Source organism: Pinus tabuliformis, chromosome 5_2 (assembly GCF_031772625.1).
Source record: "Pinus tabuliformis cultivar Carrire ecotype Pingquan chromosome 5_2, CPIR1, whole genome shotgun sequence".
Lineage (NCBI taxonomy): Eukaryota > Viridiplantae > Streptophyta > Pinopsida > Pinales > Pinaceae > Pinus > Pinus tabuliformis.
Window position 1 is genome coordinate 713,290,105 of NC_142306.1, and position 11,317 is coordinate 713,301,421.

The window sequence follows — 11,317 nt, forward strand, 5'->3', positions numbered from 1 at the left end:
TCAACAAAGGAGGGTTTGGACAGCTGTTTGAGGGCTAATTGTATAATGATCCTAAAGGACAAAGACCACTGTGAGTAGCTGTTAGTTTAGGGCTGATTGTGCAAGAGATTTGAAGGACAAAAGTTCTTGTGAGCAGCTAGTGTGAAGAGACTTTAAAGGAGCAAATTTCTCTGTAAGTAAAGGAGGCAAAGGACTGCTCGGTCTCGGTGACCAAAAAGGGTTGAAAGGATTGTTGTTGAAGGATTTACATCAGCAAGTTTGTCATTTTTGTCTTTGTTCTTTTGGGCAGATTGAGGATCAAAGGACGAACCTCAAGCCCTAGTGTATAATGCGTATACTAGTGTTTTGTATCAGGGCGCTTTGTAAGAGCCATGATCCCTAGTACCGGAGCTTTACCTTTGTTTTATTAAAGGAGTAATAAAACCAAGTTTTGAGGTATTCATATTTTGGTGTACTTTGTTGCTTCAACGTTGTTATATTTCCATGTGCAAAGTGCATGAAGTTGTGTATTTCAATGCGTTTATGATAGTGATTGGACATAGATTTGAAAATTCAAAACAGTTTTTAAAATGGTAGTTATGTATACAGCCTGCATTTTATAGGAAATATCATCACAAATATTATATCATTATAAAAAAAATAAAAATTCCATATGAAAGAGAAATGGTAAAATATAACACCAAACCGGCCTTGTATAACATGCAGAATTATAACCAACAGCGTGTAAAGGAGCTTACGCGATCTTTCCGTACAGTATAAAACTCAGAAAACGTCTTTCCAAACATAATAAGCAAAGCGCAATCAACCCTTTGTCTTATTTTTCATTGCAGATCAATGATTTGAGATGTTATTGCAGATTCAGCTCATTGATTCAAACAGGTCCTCCCAGGCAAATTATTTAAGAGAATTCCCAATATGGCAAAGTTACTCTAAGAGAATTCCCAATCTGATTTGCAATGGAGGGGTTCTAGTTGATTTTTACCAAGGCTTTCATTTTTCAGAGCAATGTGCAAGAGGTAATGTCCATGTAGTAAGCGTGTTATAATATCAGCGCCCCAGGTATCTTCTGTCATCACGAGAATTAAGAGGGAACTCTGTAATCACAGTGCTTGAGGCCAAGCGGTGACAATGTTATGATAAGGGTATTCTGTTATATTAATTTGATGGTTAATGTCTCAACTATTTTTAGCAAAGTTCTATAAACTTGTGGCGCAAGCAATGGAACTGGAACTACTCTCCTACTAAAATTTGTTTAATCGAATAAGAAATAACAATAAATCTGAATTACTTTTTATATCCCAGTGTTTCTGAACGGATGAGTCCTGAGAAATTACGAGCTTTATAAATTTGTTCTCCTTTTATGAAGTGTAAAGACAGAAGACGATTCTCTGTCTTTGTTAATTGAGATCTGATCACGATCTTCTCTGTTTCTACTCAATCGAGATCAAAATCAGTCAAGCCCCACATTGCTTAGCATCTCAACCCATTACTGTACATGGTATTGATATGAAAAGTTTTCATGAATGAGATATGTGTCAGACCAGATTCAATCGATAGAGAGTGAATGTTGCTATGGGCATATGTCATTATGCATTGTCGGCGGTCATTCCATTAAAGCATAACATTACAGCATCCTTATATATCGTATAGAAATGAGGATATTCCTATTTCAGATACGGACGGGACGGATATTGACAGGAACGTTAGCCGATCAGTTACAGACGCAATATAAGGCCCATTAGCCATTTAGTTACAGACGTTCCCCTATACTTAGATCAGTTACCTTACCTGCTGAGCAAGGAGTTATATACGTATTTACAGCTCCGTTAGCTGCAGAGGAACGAATTACAGTACATACCTGGAGCTTAGCCGAATATGATGAGAATCCGTACGAAATTCATTAGCGTTAGCCCAAGACACTTCGTACTACACGGTCTTAAGGAAGGGTGAGGATCAGAGACGGAGGGTCGGCTCCACAAAAGAATGAGGTTTCATAAGGCGGTATAGTCAGGAGTCTAATTCAGGTTGGTTCAAAAGCAAAAAAACCTTAACCTCCTCGTCGATATACACACATTACGGGTTATCTACCCTCCTCATCTATCTGACTCTTGCAACTATGATAGTGTGATAGTGCTTCCCCTATCGCGGAACCTCATGGTCTCTATCGGTAGGTAGGTAGTGGGAACAGACCAATATAACCTATTGGTTATTTTCAATTCAAGTTGTGTACTTAGGGAATTTAGGTGTTTAAATGGAAAAGTGACACGTAGAGATGCAAGTCTCACGTAGATATGTGATATAATATCAACGTTCACCTCCTTCCTATCAAACGTTCCTATAAAACAAACCATAGCTATAGATTTAGTTCAGACAAACCAGAGCTATATATTTTTTAGTTAAGAAGGACTAGATTTATAAGAAGGAACACTGACTAGCTATCATATAGAAACAAAATAAAATGTATAGTTTAGTATATATAAAAAAAGATGTTTTTCTTGCTCGGATGAATATGGGGATGGATTCATCTTTCTCATCAAAAATCAGTTTTGACTATGGCAAAATATGAAATGAGGAACTTTAGTTGCTCGACTGATAAAGATGCGCAAGCAGGCTCCACTGTTAAGGAGAGGACCTTTAGGGTGCGTAAGCACGCTCGACTAGTAAGGAGAGGTGCTCGACCAAAAGAGAGAGGAGAGGATGCGCAAGCAGGCTCTCAATATAGGGAGAGGAAGTTTTTGAACTTATCCAACTCCACCTTATTGATTGTTGTGCGTGGGCCAAACCAAGTGGGTGTACACTTAGGGTGCTAATACAGAGCTATAGATTGATTTGGTTCACTATTATTTGGTTCACATAGATATATAAGAGAGAAACCTCATGAAAATGGTATAGTTGATTAACACAATAATATCCCCTACCCTATGCGGTTGTGCAACCTCGTCAGCTAACCCTACTAATAGTGCTGCCCCTACTAGAAACAAGGAATCATGGCTATCAGATATAAACTTCCTGAAATGGCATTCTAACTAAATAAAATCTCCATTTTATATACCCGCATAGCATAGCCTAGTAGAGGTGTTTTTTGTGGGGTTTCATCGAACCCATCAAAATGATAAGGATGCGCAAGCAGGCTTGACCTCTAGGGAGAGGTTTTGACTATGGAAAATGATGAATTGTGAATCAACATATGTAACGCTTCATCATAGCATCCACCAGTCGAGGTAGTAACCTCGTGTTCTGCGCGTACAATCCTGTAGGGTCCCTATATATCGGGTATGTCAGTCTGGCTCTGACTGTATGGCTATGATTGGAAAAGTGAGGTTATGTTGGCTGCTACAGGTCGTCGTCTATGTTATCCGGGTGGTGCTGCTCTGTCTGGCTGGTAGGGTGTTTAGGCCTCCTGTTTAGTCCTCAATTGTCCATCTCGTGGGACCTGCCTATCTCGGAAGATCGGGCTATCAATCAATCACTATCAAGCATCATCACCAACCTCGCTTACAGGCACTGCTGCCTTCCTAGCGTGAAATAAACCTTGTGTCCTTTTGATGATCCTCAGGTGCATAGTAGGTAATGCATCTTCATGTCTTAAATTGTTCCGAACCATTAATCCTTTCCGAGTAGCCGGGGAGCTAAGCTAAGGAGCAAAGGCAAATAAGACACCCGACAAAAGAGAGACACCAAGTGAGGCCGCCATACGTGAGATAATTGATGGCTTGCTTTTTGGAAATGAAAAAACCGGAAGGTGCGAAGCCGCTTGTCCCTCCGGGGGCAAGGATTTCATTACTTCACGTGCTTCCTTGCTTATCTTACTGGCTGGGATGGGATAAGAACCGGCGCGCTTACTTACGTGATTACTGCTTGCCCGAAAAAGAAATAGAATGACTCGACCTTGAATACTTCCCCCTGCTTTGACGAACAAACTCTGAACGAACGGTACGGTTCCATCAAATAGGAGAGCAAAGAGCTTTCTCGCAAAGGTCCATCCGATCGGCGTCACGCTAAGAATTTAGATTCCCGCGTCTCGCCTTCTTAGTTGGTTTGTCTCCCCGGCGTAGCACTTGTGATTATCTGGTAGGTGTTCGCTGGTGGGCATTCCAGTTTTGATTGATTGGACGATGGGAATTGCACTTTTTGATGGTCCGCTGAGCATTGGGTTAACTAGGCCTACTGCTACTTGGTCAATTACAATGGATTATGGGTAAATAGGCTGCTTATCGGGTTCTTCGACTGAATGCGGAACGGATTATTCGACTAGATCAAATGGAGCTGGGTCAACTTCTGGATTTGGATCTGCTTGAACTCAATCTGTTTGAACCGCTGCTTATACCTCCGTTGCTGGATTATTTACTGGTTCTGGTCATGGATCGGCCTCTCGCGGCTCTTCCATGCAAAGAAAGAAGAGAACAAATGAAAATGAAAAGAATAAGGGACGGAGTCACTCACTATTCATATGGTGAGGGAATTGTTAAGAGTTAGGCGACTTCCTTCCTTCGAACCATTTAGCCAAAATATGTTCCGACGGGCAAGGATGTTCCAGGAGCTAATCTCGGTCCAGCTAATGAAGTAAAATGCTACCTTGGGCTTGCCTAACTAAGTTCTCTGGGCTGGCCTTCCAACCAGGGAGCCAACAAATTAAAAAAGAAGATCCCTCACCATATGAATAGTGAGTGAATCCATCCCTTGATGGGTTACTCCAGCGATTAGTCTAGCTTCCCACCGGCCTGCCTACACGGATTAATGCCTAGACCTCGAGGGAGGCCTGCATCTAGAGATAAGGACAGGGCAAGTGATAAGGAAAGGATACAGACTATATATCCCTGACAACGACTTATTTATACTACGACTTATACGGGCTCATGATTAATACAACTGACCTTACCATAAGATAGGCTTGATTTAGTGTGAGTGTGAGTGTCTGGTAATATAAGATATAATGGGGAAAAGATCGATACTCTTATGTTCTTCTAGTCATAAGGAAGGATGGCTCACCTGACTTAGGAAGGTGAGGAAAGCTATCCACAGTTTGAGATCTCTTATTCCCTGGGGTGAAGGATATCATCCACCCTACTCCTTTATCTCTGCTAGCTCAAAAGCATTAGAATTGTAGGCCCATTAGGTCCATCCAGAACAACTTCTAAACATCACTAGGAATTGGATTCTTTCCCTGGGATACTTTATTATGGAAGGCAAGCAGCTCGAGGGAGGACTATTATAGCCTTTGTTTATATCCGGAAGTCAGCGTATGGACAGTCCCTTGACAGAGCATCCATCTACTTGAGCCCGGTTAAGTTCCAAGAGACCGCTTAAGTTTAGGCCCTTCGATTAGACTTTAGGACAGCCCACAGAATGAACGAGGAGCTACCCAAGTAGCCGACAACACCTATACTTGGAGCTACCCAGTTTTACACTCATTTTACTTCAGGTACCCAACTAGATTAGCTACGGGGGTGAGGTCTCTGCTGCTGGGTCTACTGCTGAAGCTGGAAGCAAGCACCATAGAAGTGAAGGATGCAAAAGAGAAGTGAAGCATTTCACCCCTGAGCAGGCCTCCCTCGGGGTCTAGGCATTAATCCGTGTAGGCAGGCCGCTGGGAAGCTAGACTAATCGCTGGAGTAACCCATCAAGGGATGGAGTCACTCACTATTCATATGGTGAGGGATCTTTTTTTTTTATTTGTTGGCTCCCTGGTTGGAAGGCCAACCCAGAGAACTTAGTTAGGCAAGCCCAAGGTAGCATTTTACTTCATTAGCTAGACCGAGATTAGCTCCTGGAACATCCTTGCCCGTCGGAACATATTTTGGCTAAATGGTTCGAAGGAAGGAAGTCACCTCACTCTTAACAATTCCCTCACCATATGAATAGTGAGTGACTCCGTCCCTTATTCTTTTCATTTTCATTTGTTCTCTTCTTTCTTTGCATGGAAGAGCCGCGAGAGGCCGATCCATGACCAGAACCAGTAAATGATCCAGCAGCGGAGGTATAAGCAGCGGTTCAAACAGATTGAGTTCAAGCAGATCCAAATCCAGAAGTTGACCCAGCTCCATTTGATCTAGTCGAATAATCCGTTCCGCATTCAGTCGAAGAACCAGATAAGCAGCCTATTTACCCATAATCCATTGTAATTGACCAAGTAGCAGTAGGCCTAGTTAACCCAATGCTCAGTGGACCATCAAAAAGTTCCCATCGTCCAATCAATCAAAACTGGAATGCCCACCAGCGAACAGATAATCACAAGTGCTACGCCAGGGAGACAAACCAACTAAGAAGGCGAGATGCGAGAATCTAAATTCTTAGCGTGACGCCGATCAGATGGACCTTTGCGAGAAAGCTCTTTGCTCTCCTATTTGATGGAACCGTACCGTTCGTTCAGAGTTTGTTCGTCAAAGCAGGGGGAAGTATTCAAGGTCGAGTCATTCTATTTCTTTTTCGGGCAAGCAGTAATCACGTAAGTAAGCGCGCCGGTTCTTATCCCATCCCAGCCAGTAAGATAAGCAAGGAAGCACGTGAAGTAATGAAATCCTTGCCCCCGGAGGGACAAGCGGCTTCGCACCTTCCGGTTTTTTCATTTCCAAAAAGCAAGCCATCAATTATCTCACGTATGGCGGCCTCACTTGGTGTCTCTCTTTTGTCGGGTGTCTTATTTGCCTTTGCTCCTTAGCTTAGCTCCCCGGCTACTCGGAAAGGATTAATGGTTCGGAACAATTTAAGACATGAAGATGCATTACCTACTATGCACCTGAGGATCATCAAAAGGACACAAGGTTTATTTCACGCTAGGAAGGCAGCAGTGCCTGTAAGCGAGGTTGGTGATGATGCTTGATAGTGATTGATTGATAGCCCGATCTTCCGAGATAGGCAGGTCCCACGAGATGGACAATTGAGGACTAAACAGGAGGCCTAAACACCCTACCAGCCAGACAGAGCAGCACCACCCGGATAACATAGACGATGACTTGTAGCAGCCAACATAACCTCACTTTTCCAATCATAGCCATACAATCAGAGCCAAACTGACATACCCGATATATAGGGACCCTACAGGATTGTACGCGCAGAACACGAGGTTACTACCTCGACTGGTGGATGCTATGATGAAGCGTTACATATGTTGATTCACAATTCATCTTTTTCCATAGTCAAAACCTCTCCCTAGCGGTCGAGCCTGCTTGCGCATCCTCATCATTTTGATGGGTTCGATGAAACCCCACAAAAAACACCTCTACTAGGCTATGCTATGCGGGTATATAAAATGGAGATTTTATTTAGTTAGAATGCCATTTCAGGAAGTTTATATCTGATAGCCATGATTCCTTGCTTCTAGTAGGGGCAGCACTATTAGTAGGGTCAGCTGATGAGGTTGCACAACCGCATAGGGTAGGGGATATTATTGTGTTAATCAACTATACCATTTTCATGAGGTTTCTCTCTTATATATCTATGTGAACCAAATAATAGTGAACCAAATCAATCTATAGCTCTGTATTAGCACCCTAAGTGTACACCCACTTGGTTTGGCCCAGGCACAACAATCAATAAGGTGGAGTTGGATAAGTTCAAAAACTTCCTCTCCCTATATTGAGAGCCTGCTTGCGCATCCTCTCCTCTCCCTTTTGGTCGAGCACCTTTCCTTATTAGTCGAGCGTGCTTACGCACCCTAAAGGTCCTCTCCTTAACAGTCGAGCAACTAAAGTTCCTCATTTCATATTTTGCCATAGTCAAAATTGATTTTTGATGGGAAAGATGAATCCATCCCCATATTCATCCGAGCAAGAAAAACATCTTTTTTTATATATACTAAACTATACATTTTATTTTGTTTCTATATGATAGCTAGTCAGTATTCCTTCTGATAAATCTAGTCCTTCTTAACTAAAAAAATATAAGCTCTGGTCTGTCTGAACTAAATCTATAGCTATGGTTTGTTTTATAGGAATGTTTGATAGGAAGGAGGTGAACGCTGATATTATATCACATATCTACGTGAGACCTGCATCTCTACGTGTCACTTTTCCATTTAAACACCTAAATTCCCTAAGTACACAACTTGAATTGAAAATAACCAATAGGTTATATTGGTCTGTTCCCGCTACCTACCTACCGATAGAGACCATGAGGTTCCCCGATAGGGGAAGCACTATCACACTATCATAGTTGCAAGACTCAGATAGATGAGGAGGGTAGATAACCCGTAATGTGTGTATATCGACGAGGAGGTTAAGATTTTTTTGCTTTTGAAGCAACCTGAATTAGACTCTTGACTATACCGCCTTATGAAACCTCATTCTTTTGTGGAGCCGACCCTCCGTCTCTAATCCTCACCCTTCCTTAAGACCATGTAGTACGAAGTGTCTTGGTCTAACGCTAATGAATTTCGTACGGATTCTCATCATATTCGGCTAAGCTCCAGGTATGCACTGTAATTTGTTCCTCTGCAGCTAACGGAGCTGTAAATACGTATATAACTCCTTGCTCAGCAGGTAAGGTAACTAATCTAAGTATAGGGGAACGACTGTAACTAAATGGCTAATGGGCCTTATATTGCGTCTGTAACTGATCGGCTAACGTTCCTGTCAATATCCGTCCCGTCCGTATCTGAAATAGGAATATCCTCATTTCTATACGATATATAAGGATGCTGTAATGTTATGCTTTAATGGAATGACTGCCGACAATGCATAATGACATATGCCCATAGCAACATTCACTCTCTATCGATCGAATATGGTTTGACACATATCTCATTCGTGAATGGCAGAAAAGTTATTTACAGTGCTTAACATATTACAGATCAGCAACTAAAAAAAATAAGAACACACCATATGACACCATTATTTTTGGACTAATGTCCCCAAAAAAACCCAATGTGGGAAAATCGGTGCAACTATCTGAGGGTTTTCTTATTAAGCAATATCAGAATACAATTTGGATGTCGAAACTGGCCTACCCAACAGAGAATTTCCTTGGCAGTAATACTTGTTAGTTTCTGACAAATTTACTAGCTGAAACTCCGGATAATTCTTCCGGCAATTACTTAGCACCAATCTGCCCCAGAATCACCAGCGTCTGTCCAATTTGGATTGCGTCAGCCTCTCTTAGCCTAGCGCTGGCCCTGCGTCAGCCCCAGGAGGCCTTGCGTTAGCTCTTTGAGCCTCTGTGTCAGCTCTCTGAGCGTTTGCGTTAGCTAGGCTGGCCTCTCTAGTGCTCTACGCAACACTTAGCTGCCTCTGCGTGGCCCTGCATGAGCACTAGCTCCTCCTGCGTCTCTCTCACTGGGTGCTCTGCTGCTCTCCCGACACTATCTATGCCCCTGTGTCTCGCTGTACTTAATGCCCCTCAACTGCCCTCTCGATCCCCTGATCACTAATTCTATCTCTCTTAGCGAACTTTGCGTTGGAGAAGAGAATGACCAATCACTCTGGTGTCTTCTCCAGGTGACCCTCAAACCTCTTCTTATACTTTTCTTGTCGACATCTCAGCCACTGAGATTAAGGCCCTAATCAACGACTAAGATTAGATCTGGCGTGATCCATGTATTTTGAACCACTCTAACACAGATTCATATTAATACACATTAATATTTTATTTTCCCTAAGTTTAGACTTAGGGGCTCCATTAAAAATATTAATTATTTTAATATCCCCTGATCTATTTAGAATCTACCCAAACTCTTTCTGGGTATTAGAGATCTCATGTGTCTCAACCTCTCCACCAAATTTTGTGGCTAGATCACATCTGATGCTACCCCAAAGCAACACTCCCTCTTAGTGAGGACTGTGATCTAGCAATACTCCTCACTGAGTATAACTCTGATCCTCCAGCATCGGTACCTGTGCTGATGTTAGGCCTTCCTGACCAACATCCTCTGCACTACAGCATCCTATACTGCTGCCCATGGTTCTGCCACTGCCACTACTGCATCTGTACGATAGCTCCCTCTGCATTCGTGCTACTGCTGGTCCTTTTTTCCAGTACTGCATCTGCACTGCACCTCCTCTCATCATGCTGCATCATGCTGCCCATTGCTGCACTGCAACTCAGTTATTGAGAAGTAAGTAACTGATTTCCCAACTGACCTCCCTATTGGGCTAGAGACACCCATTGATGTTGAAGCTCCTTCTGTCGCTGACAAGTGCTCCCTTTCTGACCTCTACGCTGCTGCAACAACTCCGTGCATCTCACACCGTTGCACAGCTCTATGTGCCTTCCTGCACTGGTGCAACACTCCTGTGCCTCTGACACTGTTGCACCTTGCTAGCTCCGCACTGTCTTAGGACTCCTGCACTATAGCTCTCTCTGCCACTCCCTCTGCATCCATCTCTACCCACTCAGCTAGTCCTGCTACTCTTCGTCGGGGCTCCCGTAGCAAGGTCTAATCCAAGAGGCTGGGTACCTCGAGGAACCTGCCCCTCACCGCCTGTAGTCCACCTGACTATAGCTCGATGTCTCCCCACTTTCACTCAAGTGGTGCATGTGCACTCATGCCACACTCATCGTCTGTTAAAACTTCTTTCTCTGCCCGTGCTAGTGCTGCCTTAGTCTCGGAAGCCTCTCCCTTACTCTTCTTCCTTGGACACTAGGTCGCATAATGACCCAACTCTCCATAGTGGAAGCACTTGATCTTGGAAAGATCTTTCTTCTTCTGTTTTTCCCTGTGCTAAGGCCACGTCTTCCTCCTCCTGCTTGACTTTGATCCCCTTGCTACTGCTCCTTGTTTTCGAATGCCGTCTGATCTTTTCATGGCGAAGAGCTGCTCACATCTCGTCCCAAGGTGGAATTGTCCCTCTGCCCAGTATACTCTAGACAAATACTTCCTAGTCTTATGAGGCAACATTCAAGGTTGTCCTCACAATCAGCGCCTGATCCGATGTCGCTCTTATAGCAGTCAACTGGTCTTGGATCTCATTAAGTCCTTTGAGAAAGGTGTCAATCGATTGTGCCTTCTTCATCTAATACGATTGCATCTGATTCTCAAGCAACGTTCTTCTCTGCACAGAAGTATGCTGGTACAACTTCTCGAGAGCCTCCAACATCTCAAATGTCGTTTCCTTTTCAGTTATATGTGGTACCACATGATCCTTGACCCCATTAAGGATAATGCACTTGACCCTCGCCATCGCCTCCTCGTACCTATCATTATCACTGGGGTCCACTGGGGCAGCTATTACTTTCAAGGCGAAGTTCTTGACACGATCCCTGTTAAGCACGGATAAGATTTTGGCCTTCCAGATTGTGAAGTTCGATGCTCCGACCAGTCTATCCTGGTCTCTTACCTTGTGTAGTGCCATGATGCTCCTCTACTTCCCTCCTGAAAGTTCTC